The sequence below is a fragment of the Schistocerca piceifrons genome, chromosome 3 (genome assembly GCF_021461385.2).
Source record: "Schistocerca piceifrons isolate TAMUIC-IGC-003096 chromosome 3, iqSchPice1.1, whole genome shotgun sequence".
Taxonomy (NCBI): Eukaryota; Metazoa; Arthropoda; class Insecta; order Orthoptera; family Acrididae; genus Schistocerca; species Schistocerca piceifrons.
The window spans coordinates 600,982,574-600,996,668 of record NC_060140.1 but is presented as its reverse complement, the minus strand read 5'-3'; the positions used below and the strand labels follow the sequence as shown (position 1 = coordinate 600,996,668).

General features: G+C 43.8%; 7 non-coding genes across 7 annotated transcripts; all 7 read left to right on the top strand.

Annotated features, from left to right (window-relative positions):
- Positions 1-722: 722 nt before the first annotated feature.
- On the top strand, positions 723-929 carry LOC124790935. Its single transcript, XR_007016389.1, has one exon. It is a non-coding gene; the product is annotated as a small nucleolar RNA U3 (small nucleolar RNA).
- Positions 930-1,885: 956 nt separating this feature from the next.
- On the top strand, positions 1,886-2,004 carry LOC124791023. The gene has a single exon (XR_007016463.1). It is a non-coding gene; the product is annotated as a U5 spliceosomal RNA (small nuclear RNA).
- Positions 2,005-4,415: 2,411 nt separating this feature from the next.
- LOC124790934 lies at positions 4,416-4,622 on the top strand. The gene has a single exon (XR_007016388.1). It is a non-coding gene; the product is annotated as a small nucleolar RNA U3 (small nucleolar RNA).
- Positions 4,623-5,575: 953 nt separating this feature from the next.
- On the top strand, positions 5,576-5,694 carry LOC124791022. Its single transcript, XR_007016462.1, has one exon. It is a non-coding gene; the product is annotated as a U5 spliceosomal RNA (small nuclear RNA).
- Positions 5,695-8,104: 2,410 nt separating this feature from the next.
- On the top strand, positions 8,105-8,311 carry LOC124790932. Its single transcript, XR_007016387.1, has one exon. It is a non-coding gene; the product is annotated as a small nucleolar RNA U3 (small nucleolar RNA).
- A 956-nt stretch (positions 8,312-9,267) lies between these two features.
- Positions 9,268-9,386, top strand: LOC124791060. Its single transcript, XR_007016496.1, has one exon. It is a non-coding gene; the product is annotated as a U5 spliceosomal RNA (small nuclear RNA).
- A 3,549-nt stretch (positions 9,387-12,935) lies between these two features.
- LOC124790931 lies at positions 12,936-13,142 on the top strand. The gene has a single exon (XR_007016386.1). It is a non-coding gene; the product is annotated as a small nucleolar RNA U3 (small nucleolar RNA).
- Positions 13,143-14,095: the final 953 nt, after the last annotated feature.

The window sequence follows — 14,095 nt, the reverse complement described above, 5'->3', positions numbered from 1 at the left end:
AACAGTAGACATAAGAAATGTATTAGTGGAGCAAGTAGCTGTGAAATTACTGGTGTATGATTGATAGTATGGACGTGGCGCTGAATGGAAGTGTTTGTTCAGCTGTGGGTGTTTTCATAATTGCCATGTGAGGAAGAGCAATACTCGTGATAGGCGAAAAGAGATACAGAGAGAAACACATTTGTTGCGAGTATTGTATATCAGCAGCTCCAAGGGCGGGTATCAAGTAAGACGCAAAGTGAAACGAAAGAGGAAGTATGCATGAAAGAGGCCAAATATCGACAAGAGTTCGCACTGTTAGAGTGAGGTGAATGAGCTAGTGCTGTGCGAAAATTTTCGAAGAGAGAGGCGGTTTTAAAGAAAGCACAAGAGTCCTATGAATGCCCTCTTGTGTGTTTCTCTTTCAGTGGCTATTTGGCATGTCTGCTTGCGCCATAGAATGCTACTGTATGTGCCCCAGGCCGCCATCTAGCGGCCGGAGGTGCAAGCGGTGTTTACATACAGTCTCGCCTGAGGCAATGGTCTCTCATTTCGGAACGCAAGAAGCACTGGTAGCGCACAAAATAGCTGAGTGAGATCATGGCGGCCAAGTAAGAGTAGAAGTTGGTTCTTTGCAGAATGTCCGAGCTTGTAAATCGCGAAATGTGAAGAGTGTGTCGTATTCTCGTAGGGCGTGTTGACGGTCTCGTGGCATAAGTAGCGAGCGGTGATAGCTTGCAAGCAAGATCATACTTCACAGGATCATTTCTGTAGTATGTCTTCAACTCTCTCTAGTTCAAAGCTGGAGTAGACGTAACCACGATGATGAGTGGTAGCACTTTCCCTGAGCGTGAGGCTTGCGATCGAGATTCATCGCATCTTGGTTGTAATCGATGATCGTTCACCACATTCTGAGGGATGTGGGAAGGGAATAGCGCTTTCCGAGTGGTGGTTTTATTATATAGATTAGAAGCGTAAGTCATACCTTTGGTATCGGGACACGCGTCGTTGCAGAAATGTCGCTGCAGGTTGTGGAAGGACTTTGATTGCCACATGTCATGAAAGCTTTGTGGAAGTTTCTCGAGTGTCACGGGGACGAGCCATTTGATTTGGCCTGCTCCAAGTGCTAGGCTTGGATGACAACGACGTACTTTTGAGTTACAAGAATGAGTGAGCAACACAAGAAGAGTGCAATTGATGACCATAAAAAGCTGACACACAACACAGTCTTGATAATCACCACTAATGCATGATGTACGAAACATTTAGGAGGAGCACGTTTGGCTAGCAAACATGAATTGAGTGATTTGCAAGGCACTGTTATCTGCAAGAAGGAATGCATGAAATTGGCAAATGAATAAGACTGGTTCAAATACTATCGACAGAAATTTTATTTCTGTTGTCAACTAGTATTAATTAGATGTGTGGGAGTAGGGGGATATTTCCCTTGCACCTTACATCTACATACACGTTGCGTCTGATGTGGCCTAGATTTGCGTACAAAGAACTGTCTAGTTGTCAGTTTTTTCAGTGAACGAGTGTGGTAGGGAGGAGAGAGATTAGTGTTAGATGCAGAGCAGTGCGGGCAGTTGTGTGTCGGACGTTGTTGTATGTCGGACGGTGAGTCGCCGACAGGAATTAGGCGTGCTGCCATCTGTCGGCAGGTGAGGTAATGAAGCAGCTTGAATGGTGACAGAAATGATGGAAATAGTTAACTAAAGAGTAATAGCGACGACATTTGGCAGACACGTGTTTCAGCGTTGACAGTTAGTTTGGGGTGTGTGCTTGCATGACAGTGGAAGTCTGTTGACGGTAGAGAAGTAGACAAGACGGAAAGAATTTTCCGCGTTCTCGCGGAGAAGTAATAGAGAAGCAGCCATAAGTATTGAAGTGAGGGCGTTGATCGGCACTCTGGTTTCCCTTCAAAACGAATAAATCTTTCGCCTTTTACTAAAGATTTCCGTGGAGGGGAACATTAAATGAGTCTATAAGGTATTTTTCGTAGTGCTCGGCTATTGCTGAGCCATCATCACAAGTGAAAACGTAATGTAAGTAGCAAGAGGTAGATTGTGTTGTGTGAATGAAGGGCGTGGAGTAGCGGATGACGTTGGTTCAGGCAGATATTTGTTTTTTTAAAATTTGAAATTGTAATAGGCCGTGTCGTAGTATAATGAAACAAGTACATTTGCCCTGAAATGGCGTGCAGTGTGTTAGACGATTGTGTAAAGAGAGAGCTACAGGACTACCTGGAAACACTTGGTGAACCCTTGCCGTACCTCAGTTCTAGATGATTTGAGAGTGTTTACTTGCACTGCAGTTGCACAACAGCATATAAACTGATATTTGGAAGTGAATGATGAATGATAGGCTTTGTAAGAAATACTGGTATGTGATTAGTAGATTATGCTTTGAAACCCAAAATTATTTTTACCACAGAAGTTTGTGATTTGTAGGTATGATGTGAGTGAGCTTTGGGCCGAAGATGGTGGTTAGTTGGGCAGGATAAGTATTTAAATGGTTTTCAATAGAGTGGATATTAGTGACACTGGCTTGTTGCCATAATGTGTTTGTTCATAACAGTGTACTCAGTTGTGTAGAAGATTTAGGTGAGAAAGAGACAGTTGTTGAATATGACATAAATAGCTAGAAATGAAGTAAGTAGCAATTTCCTGCTAGGTGTAGTTTGGGTATGGTGTGTCTCAGTGAGAGAGAAATCTTGAAATTGAAGGGTTGTTCCTAGCTACAGTCTTGGAAACTATGTATCTGCTGTTGACTCCAATGTTTTCAAGATTACTTGTGTACAAAATTGGGCAGACTTTGCAGTTTCTTCTTCAGTAAATCAGTGGAAGGTGGTGCAGATAATGGTAAAAATGTTCAGTGCCTCCTGTGAGTTGTTGATGCTGCTTGTCTTTTAAGTAAAATTGATAGGGGCTCTTGATTGACCCAGCCATACACAGAGCTGGTGCATACTTGGCTTGAGAAGACTTTGGTCAGTAAATGATGAAATACCAACACAGTGCTCACAACAAAGCTCCTTTCCCTGCATTCTAGTTTCCCTCGGGTATAGAGTGACATGATATTGGCAGAGGATGTGCAGATAATCACTTTGATCAGGCTGTTTGTTTTTTTAATGCTCTTTTACCAGAATCCATGCATAGTGATAACTGTGTTCTCTGGTGGAACACGATGAGAACATTGTGTGAAGTGCACGGAAGTAGCTATTTGAGTATGTATGAAAATGTGAGGTAACCACTGTTACTCCTAAATTTCTGTGGAATAAAGTTTTCTGTATGTGTGTGTGTTTGAAAATCCCAGAGGTTCAAGTTGGTAGTTTATATGTTGCAAGCGAAAAAAGCTTTTTAGTAAACTGAGGCACTAGCATTAGTTTCCTGTTCACTGTGACAAGGAAGCTAGTATAAAAAGTAGTTTGTGGTTTTGCTTGCAAAGAAGTGCTCATGGGATGAAAGCACTGCTTGGGATTATTCTGAGATGATGGGGGGATTGCTAAACATGTAGCATTTTAGTAAGGAGCTTGTCGGAGTAGTTGTATAGTTGTAAAATTATTTGTTATTTTATGAGAAATTTCTTTATTCATAGCACATGGGCCATCATAGTTGAAGCATACAGATTGGCATGGCATGCGTAGGTCTGTAAAATGTCCTGACAGTGATGTTCATAGAGACTTGTTGTGTACTTTGATTCTTCATCTGTTTAACAGTAGACATAAGAAATGTATTAGTGGAGCAAGTAGCTGTGAAATTACTGGTGTATGATTGATAGTATGGACGTGGCGCTGAATGGAAGTGTTTGTTCAGCTGTGGGTGTTTTCATAATTGCCATGTGAGGAAGAGCAATACTCGTGATAGGCGAAAAGAGATACAGAGAGAAACACATTTGTTGCGAGTATTGTATATCAGCAGCTCCAAGGGCGGGTATCAAGTAAGACGCAAAGTGAAACGAAAGAGGAAGTATGCATGAAAGAGGCCAAATATCGACAAGAGTTCGCACTGTTAAGAGTGAGGTGAATGAGCTAGTGCTGTGCGAAAATTTTCGAAGAGAGAGGCGGTTTTAAAGAAAGCACAAGAGTCCTATGAATGCCCTCTTGTGTGTTTCTCTTTCAGTGGCTATTTGGCATGTCTGCTTGCGCCATAGAATGCTACTGTATGTGCCCCAGGCCGCCATCTAGCGGCCGGAGGTGCAAGCGGTGTTTACATACAGTCTCGCCTGAGGCAATGGTCTCTCATTTCGGAACGCAAGAAGCACTGGTAGCGCACAAAATAGCTGAGTGAGATCATGGCGGCCAAGTAAGAGTAGAAGTTGGTTCTTTGCAGAATGTCCGAGCTTGTAAATCGCGAAATGTGAAGAGTGTGTCGTATTCTCGTAGGGCGTGTTGACGGTCTCGTGGCATAAGTAGCGAGCGGTGATAGCTTGCAAGCAAGATCATACTTCACAGGATCATTTCTGTAGTATGTCTTCAACTCTCTCTAGTTCAAAGCTGGAGTAGACGTAACCACGATGATGAGTGGTAGCACTTTCCCTGAGCGTGAGGCTTGCGATCGAGATTCATCGCATCTTGGTTGTAATCGATGATCGTTCACCACATTCTGAGGGATGTGGGAAGGGAATAGCGCTTTCCGAGTGGTGGTTTTATTATATAGATTAGAAGCGTAAGTCATACCTTTGGTATCGGGACACGCGTCGTTGCAGAAATGTCGCTGCAGGTTGTGGAAGGACTTTGATTGCCACATGTCATGAAAGCTTTGTGGAAGTTTCTCGAGTGTCACGGGGACGAGCCATTTGATTTGGCCTGCTCCAAGTGCTAGGCTTGGATGACAACGACGTACTTTTGAGTTACAAGAATGAGTGAGCAACACAAGAAGAGTGCAATTGATGACCATAAAAAGCTGACACACAACACAGTCTTGATAATCACCACTAATGCATGATGTACGAAACATTTAGGAGGAGCACGTTTGGCTAGCAAACATGAATTGAGTGATTTGCAAGGCACTGTTATCTGCAAGAAGGAATGCATGAAATTGGCAAATGAATAAGACTGGTTCAAATACTATCGACAGAAATTTTATTTCTGTTGTCAACTAGTATTAATTAGATGTGTGGGAGTAGGGGGATATTTCCCTTGCACCATACATCTACATACACGTTGCGTCTGATGTGGCCTAGATTTGCGTACAAAGAACTGTCTAGTTGTCAGTTTTTTCAGTGAACGAGTGTGGTAGGGAGGAGAGAGATTAGTGTTAGATGCAGAGCAGTGCGGGCAGTTGTGTGTCGGACGTTGTATGTCGGACGGTGAGTCGCCGACAGGAATTAGGCGTGCTGCCATCTGTCGGCAGGTGAGGTAATGAAGCAGCTTGAATGGTGACAGAAATGATGGAAATAGTTAACTAAAGAGTAATAGCGACGACATTTGGCAGACACGTGTTTCAGCGTTGACAGTTAGTTTGGGGTGTGTGCTTGCATGACAGTGGAAGTCTGTTGACGGTAGAGAAGTAGACAAGACGGAAAGAATTTTCCGCGTTCTCGCGGAGAAGTAATAGAGAAGCAGCCATAAGTATTGAAGTGAGGGCGTTGATCGGCACTCTGGTTTCCCTTCAAAACGAATAAATCTTTCGCCTTTTACTAAAGATTTCCGTGGAGGGGAACATTAAATGAGTCTATAAGGTATTTTTCGTAGTGCTCGGCTATTGCTGAGCCATCATCACAAGTGAAAACGTAATGTAAGTAGCAAGAGGTAGATTGTGTTGTGTGAATGAAGGGCGTGGAGTAGCGGATGACGTTGGTTCAGGCAGATATTTGTTTTTTTAAAATTTGAAATTGTAATAGGCCGTGTCGTAGTATAATGAAACAAGTACATTTGCCCTGAAATGGCGTGCAGTGTGTTAGACGATTGTGTAAAGAGAGAGCTACAGGACTACCTGGAAACACTTGGTGAACCCTTGCCGTACCTCAGTTCTAGATGATTTGAGAGTGTTTACTTGCACTGCAGTTGCACAACAGCATATAAACTGATATTTGGAAGTGAATGATGAATGATAGGCTTTGTAAGAAATACTGGTATGTGATTAGTAGATTATGTTTTGAAACCCAAAATTATTTTTACCACAGAAGTTTGTGATTTGTAGGTATGATGTGAGTGAGCTTTGGGCCGAAGATGGTGGTTAGTTGGGCAGGATAAGTATTTAAATGGTTTTCAATAGAGTGGATATTAGTGACACTGGCTTGTTGCCATAATGTGTTTGTTCATAACAGTGTACTCAGTTGTGTAGAAGATTTAGGTGAGAAAGAGACAGTTGTTGAATATGACATAAATAGCTAGAAATGAAGTAAGTAGCAATTTCCTGCTAGGTGTAGTTTGGGTATGGTGTGTCTCAGTGAGAGAGAAATCTTGAAATTGAAGGGTTGTTCCTAGCTACAGTCTTGGAAACTATGTATCTGCTGTTGACTCCAATGTTTTCAAGATTACTTGTGTACAAAATTGGGCAGACTTTGCAGTTTCTTCTTCAGTAAATCAGTGGAAGGTGGTGCAGATAATGGTAAAAATGTTCAGTGCCTCCTGTGAGTTGTTGATGCTGCTTGTCTTTTAAGTAAAATTGATAGGGGCTCTTGATTGACCCAGCCATACACAGAGCTGGTGCATACTTGGCTTGAGAAGACTTTGGTCAGTAAATGATGAAATACCAACACAGTGCTCACAACAAAGCTCCTTTCCCTGCATTCTAGTTTCCCTCGGGTATAGAGTGACATGATATTGGCAGAGGATGTGCAGATAATCACTTTGATCAGGCTGTTTGTTTTTTTAATGCTCTTTTACCAGAATCCATGCATAGTGATAACTGTGTTCTCTGGTGGAACACGATGAGAACATTGTGTGAAGTGCACGGAAGTAGCTATTTGAGTATGTATGAAAATGTGAGGTAACCACTGTTACTCCTAAATTTCTGTGGAATAAAGTTTTCTGTATGTGTGTGTGTTTGAAAATCCCAGAGGTTCAAGTTGGTAGTTTATATGTTGCAAGCGAAAAAAGCTTTTTAGTAAACTGAGGCACTAGCATTAGTTTCCTGTTCACTGTGACAAGGAAGCTAGTATAAAAAGTAGTTTGTGGTTTTGCTTGCAAAGAAGTGCTCATGGGATGAAAGCACTGCTTGGGATTATTCTGAGATGATGGGGGGATTGCTAAACATGTAGCATTTTAGTAAGGAGCTTGTCGGAGTAGTTGTATAGTTGTAAAATTATTTGTTATTTTATGAGAAATTTCTTTATTCATAGCACATGGGCCATCATAGTTGAAGCATACAGATTGGCATGGCATGCGTAGGTCTGTAAAATGTCCTGACAGTGATGTTCATAGAGACTTGTTGTGTACTTTGATTCTTCATCTGTTTAACAGTAGACATAAGAAATGTATTAGTGGAGCAAGTAGCTGTGAAATTACTGGTGTATGATTGATAGTATGGACGTGGCGCTGAATGGAAGTGTTTGTTCAGCTGTGGGTGTTTTCATAATTGCCATGTGAGGAAGAGCAATACTCGTGATAGGCGAAAAGAGATACAGAGAGAAACACATTTGTTGCGAGTATTGTATATCAGCAGCTCCAAGGGCGGGTATCAAGTAAGACGCAAAGTGAAACGAAAGAGGAAGTATGCATGAAAGAGGCCAAATATCGACAAGAGTTCGCACTGTTAGAGTGAGGTGAATGAGCTAGTGCTGTGCGAAAATTTTCGAAGAGAGAGGCGGTTTTAAAGAAAGCACAAGAGTCCTATGAATGCCCTCTTGTGTGTTTCTCTTTCAGTGGCTATTTGGCATGTCTGCTTGCGCCATAGAATGCTACTGTATGTGCCCCAGGCCGCCATCTAGTGGCCGGAGGTGCAAGCGGTGTTTACATACAGTCTCGCCTGAGGCAGTGGTCTCTCATTTCGGAACGCAAGAAGCACTGGTAGCGCACAAAATAGCTGAGTGAGATCATGGCGGCCAAGTAAGAGTAGAAGTTGGTTCTTTGCAGAATGTCCGAGCTTGTAAATCGCGAAATGTGAAGAGTGTGTCGTATTCTCGTAGGGCGTGTTGACGGTCTCGTGGCATAAGTAGCGAGCGGTGATAGCTTGCAAGCAAGATCATACTTCACAGGATCATTTCTGTAGTATGTCTTCAACTCTCTCTAGTTCAAAGCTGGAGTAGACGTAACCACGATGATGAGTGGTAGCACTTTCCCTGAGCGTGAGGCTTGCGATCGAGATTCATCGCATCTTGGTTGTAATCGATGATCGTTCACCACATTCTGAGGGATGTGGGAAGGGAATAGCGCTTTCCGAGTGGTGGTTTTATTATATAGATTAGAAGCGTAAGTCATACCTTTGGTATCGGGACACGCGTCGTTGCAGAAATGTCGCTGCAGGTTGTGGAAGGACTTTGATTGCCACATGTCATGAAAGCTTTGTGGAAGTTTCTCGAGTGTCACGGGGACGAGCCATTTGATTTGGCCTGCTCCAAGTGCTAGGCTTGGATGACAACGACGTACTTTTGAGTTACAAGAATGAGTGAGCAACACAAGAAGAGTGCAATTGATGACCATAAAAAGCTGACACACAACACAGTCTTGATAATCACCACTAATGCATGATGTACGAAACATTTAGGAGGAGCACGTTTGGCTAGCAAACATGAATTGAGTGATTTGCAAGGCACTGTTATCTGCAAGAAGGAATGCATGAAATTGGCAAATGAATAAGACTGGTTCAAATACTATCGACAGAAATTTTATTTCTGTTGTCAACTAGTATTAATTAGATGTGTGGGAGTAGGGGGATATTTCCCTTGCACCTTACATCTACATACACGTTGCGTCTGATGTGGCCTAGATTTGCGTACAAAGAACTGTCTAGTTGTCAGTTTTTTCAGTGAACGAGTGTGGTAGGGAGGAGAGAGATTAGTGTTAGATGCAGAGCAGTGCGGGCAGTTGTGTGTCGGACGTTGTTGTATGTCGGACGGTGAGTCGCCGACAGGAATTAGGCGTGCTGCCATCTGTCGGCAGGTGAGGTAATGAAGCAGCTTGAATGGTGACAGAAATGATGGAAATAGTTAACTAAAGAGTAATAGCGACGACATTTGGCAGACACGTGTTTCAGCGTTGACAGTTAGTTTGGGGTGTGTGCTTGCATGACAGTGGAAGTCTGTTGACGGTAGAGAAGTAGACAAGACGGAAAGAATTTTCCGCGTTCTCGCGGAGAAGTAATAGAGAAGCAGCCATAAGTATTGAAGTGAGGGCGTTGATCGGCACTCTGGTTTCCCTTCAAAACGAATAAATCTTTCGCCTTTTACTAAAGATTTCCGTGGAGGGGAACATTAAATGAGTCTACAAGGTATTTTTCGTAGTGCTCGGCTATTGCTGAGCCATCATCACAAGTGAAAACGTAATGTAAGTAGCAAGAGGTAGATTGTGTTGTGTGAATGAAGGGCGTGGAGTAGCGGATGACGTTGGTTCAGGCAGATATTTGTTTTTTTTTAAATTTGAAATTGTAATAGGCCGTGTCGTAGTATAATGAAACAAGTACATTTGCCCTGAAATGGCGTGCAGTGTGTTAGACGATTGTGTAAAGAGAGAGCTACAGGACTACCTGGAAACACTTGGTGAACCCTTGCCGTACCTCAGTTCTATATGATTTGAGAGTGTTTACTTGCACTGCAGTTGCACAACAGCATATAAACTGATATTTGGAAGTGAATGATGAATGATAGGCTTTGTAAGAAATACTGGTATGTGATTAGTAGATTATGTTTTGAAACCCAAAATTATTTTTACCACAGAAGTTTGTGATTTGTAGGTATGATGTGAGTGAGCTTTGGGCCGAAGATGGTGGTTAGTTGGGCAGGATAAGTATTTAAATGGTTTTCAATAGAGTGGATATTAGTGACACTGGCTTGTTGCCATAATGTGTTTGTTCATAACAGTGTACTCAGTTGTGTAGAAGATTTAGGTGAGAAAGAGACAGTTGTTGAATATGACATAAATAGCTAGAAATGAAGTAAGTAGCAATTTCCTGCTAGGTGTAGTTTGGGTATGGTGTGTCTCAGTGAGAGAGAAATCTTGAAATTGAAGGGTTGTTCCTAGCTACAGTCTTGGAAACTATGTATCTGCTGTTGACTCCAATGTTTTCAAGATTACTTGTGTACAAAATTGGGCAGACTTTGCAGTTTCTTCTTCAGTAAATCAGTGGAAGGTGGTGCAGATAATGGTAAAAATGTTCAGTGCCTCCTGTGAGTTGTTGATGCTGCTTGTCTTTTAAGTAAAATTGATAGGGGCTCCTGATTGACCCAGCCATACACAGAGCTGGTGCATACTTGGCTTGAGAAGACTTTGGTCAGTAAATGATGAAATACCAACACAGTGCTCACAACAAAGCTCCTTTCCCTGCATTCTAGTTTCCCTCGGGTATAGAGTGACATGATATTGGCAGAGGATGTGCAGATAATCACTTTGATCAGGCTGTTTGTTTTTTTAATGCTCTTTTACCAGAATCCATGCATAGTGATAACTGTGTTCTCTGGTGGAACACGATGAGAACATTGTGTGAAGTGCACGGAAGTAGCTATTTGAGTATGTATGAAAATGTGAGGTAACCACTGTTACTCCTAAATTACTGTGGAATAAAGTTTTCTGTATGTGTGTGTGTTTGAAAATCCCAGAGGTTCAAGTTGGTAGTTTATATGTTGCAAGCGAAAAAAGCTTTTTAGTAAACTGAGGCACTAGCATTAGTTTCCTGTTCACTGTGACAAGGAAGCTAGTATAAAAAGTAGTTTGTGGTTTTGCTTGCAAAGAAGTGCTCATGGGATGAAAGCACTGCTTGGGATTATTCTGAGATGATGGGGGGATTGCTAAACATGTAGCATTTTAGTAAGGAGCTTGTCGGAGTAGTTGTATAGTTGTAAAATTATTTGTTATTTTATGAGAAATTTCTTTATTCATAGCACATGGGCCATCATAGTTGAAGCATACAGATTGGCATGGCATGCGTAGGTCTGTAAAATGTCCTGACAGTGATGTTCATAGAGACTTGTTGTGTACTTTGATTCTTCATCTGTTTAACAGTAGACATAAGAAATGTATTAGTGGAGCAAGTAGCTGTGAAATTACTGGTGTATGATTGATAGTATGGACGTGGCGCTGAATGGAAGTGTTTGTTCAGCTGTGGGTGTTTTCATAATTGCCATGTGAGGAAGAGCAATACTCGTGATAGGCGAAAAGAGATACAGAGAGAAACACATTTGTTGCGAGTATTGTATATCAGCAGCTCCAAGGGCGGGTATCAAGTAAGACGCAAAGTGAAACGAAAGAGGAAGTATGCATGAAAGAGGCCAAATATCGACAAGAGTTCGCACTGTTAGAGTGAGGTGAATGAGCTAGTGCTGTGCGAAAATTTTCGAAGAGAGAGGCGGTTTTAAAGAAAGCACAAGAGTCCTATGAATGCCCTCTTGTGTGTTTCTCTTTCAGTGGCTATTTGGCATGTCTGCTTGCGCCATAGAATGCTACTGTATGTGCCCCAGGCCGCCATCTAGCGGCCGGAGGTGCAAGCGGTGTTTACATACAGTCTCGCCTGAGGCAATGGTCTCTCATTTCGGAACGCAAGAAGCACTGGTAGCGCACAAAATAGCTGAGTGAGATCATGGCGGCCAAGTAAGAGTAGAAGTTGGTTCTTTGCAGAATGTCCGAGCTTGTAAATCGCGAAATGTGAAGAGTGTGTCGTATTCTCGTAGGGCGTGTTGACGGTCTCGTGGCATAAGTAGCGAGCGGTGATAGCTTGCAAGTACCTTGGCGTCACCCTCGACCGTCGCCTCTCCTGGACTCCCCATCTCCAGACAATCCAAGCCAAGGCACGTTCCCGACTCCGTCTCCTCAAGCTCCTTTCCGGCCGAACGTGGGGTCTGGACCCCTCCACCATCCTCCACACCTATAAGTCCCTCATCCGCCCTATCCTCTGTTACGCCCATCCCGCCTGGATCTCCGCCCCCCCTTCCTTTTATAAATCCCTCCAAATCCTTGAACGCCATGCTCTCCGCCTTGCCTATCGCATCCGTCTCCCTTCCCCCACGCGGATCCTGTATGACCTTATCCCCTTCCCCCACCTCCTCCTCTTCCTCGAAAGGATACGCATCCTATACACCTCCCGTAAACTCGATCCTCCTCACCCGCTCGTCTCCCCGATCCTCTCCCACCCCCGCCCGCTGCCACGCCTGTACTCCCACGTCCCACCCGGTCTCCATCTCTCCACCCTCCTTACCCTCTCCCAAGGTGGCTTCCGCCAGCTCCCCCTCCCTGATGATGCCCTCCTCCCCTCCATCTACCCCTCCTACCAACTTTGATCCTCCCACCCTCCTCCTGTGCTTGCTCCTCGGGGCACCCTCCCTCCCTTCTCTCCCCTTTCCCTCCCTCCTCCTTTTCTCGTCCCTCGTCCCCCGGCCCCCCCCCTCCCCTGTCCCTATCCTCCTGTCCCCGTTTCCTAAGCCATGGCATCCTCTTCTCCTCCCCTCTCCCCCTCCTCATCCCTGTTGCCCTCTTGGCAGGTCCCCGGACTCGCACACGCTCAGTGGACATTCGCGCGCCGGAGATCACCGCCATCAGTGTATCGTGTGTGCCGTCATGTTTAGTGTTCAGTGTTTACCGTCACACTCCATCGTTCACCAGTGCCATCGTCTCCTTCAGTGTTTGTGCGTCGTCTCAACAGTTTGCAGTGTGGCTTCTCGTCGGGTGTGAACGGCTCCGTGTTTGTTTCTCTGTGTCTCCTCTTTATTGCCCACCGTTTTGTAACTTTTATGTTTTTCTCCTGTTTTTGCTGATTGTACCTTCTATGGCTGAAGAGCAGCGTAGTATGCTGCTGACAGCCTGCCTGCTGTACAGGCTTTAAAATAACAATAAAGTAAAAAAAAAAAAAAAAAAGCTTGCAAGCAAGATCATACTTCACAGGATCATTTCTGTAGTATGTCTTCAACTCTCTCTAGTTCAAAGCTGGAGTAGACGTAACCACGATGATGAGTGGTAGCACTTTCCCTGAGCGTGAGGCTTGCGATCGAGATTCATCGCATCTTGGTTGTAATCGATGATCGTTCACCACATTCTGAGGGATGTGGGAAGGGAATAGCGCTTTCCGAGTGGTGGTTTTATTATATAGATTAGAAGCGTAAGTCATACCTTTGGTATCGGGACACGCGTCGTTGCAGAAATGTCGCTGCAGGTTGTGGAAGGACTTTGATTGCCACATGTCATGAAAGCTTTGTGGAAGTTTCTCGAGTGTCACGGGGACGAGCCATTTGATTTGGCCTGCTCCAAGTGCTAGGCTTGGATGACAACGACGTACTTTTGAGTTACAAGAATGAGTGAGCAACACAAGAAGAGTGCAATTGATGACCATAAAAAGCTGACACACAACACAGTCTTGATAATCACCACTAATGCATGATGTACGAAACATTTAGGAGGAGCACGTTTGGCTAGCAAACATGAATTGAGTGATTTGCAAGGCACTGTTATCTGCAAGAAGGAATGCATGAAATTGGCAAATGAATAAGACTGGTTCAAATACTATCGACAGAAATTTTATTTCTGTTGTCAACTAGTATTAATTAGATGTGTGGGAGTAGGGGGATATTTCCCTTGCACCATACATCTACATACACGTTGCGTCTGATGTGGCCTAGATTTGCGTACAAAGAACTGTCTAGTTGTCAGTTTTTTCAGTGAACGAGTGTGGTAGGGAGGAGAGAGATTAGTGTTAGATGCAGAGCAGTGCGGGCAGTTGTGTGTCGGACGTTGTATGTCGGACGGTGAGTCGCCGACAGGAATTAGGCGTGCTGCCATCTGTCGGCAGGTGAGGTAATGAAGCAGCTTGAATGGTGACAGAAATGATGGAAATAGTTAACTAAAGAGTAATAGCGACGACATTTGGCAGACACGTGTTTCAGCGTTGACAGTTAGTTTGGGGTGTGTGCTTGCATGACAGTGGAAGTCTGTTGACGGTAGAGAAGCAGACAAGACGGAAAGAATTTTCCGCGTTCTCGCGGAGAAGTAATAGAGAAGCAGCCATAAGTATTGAAGTGAGGGCGTTGATCG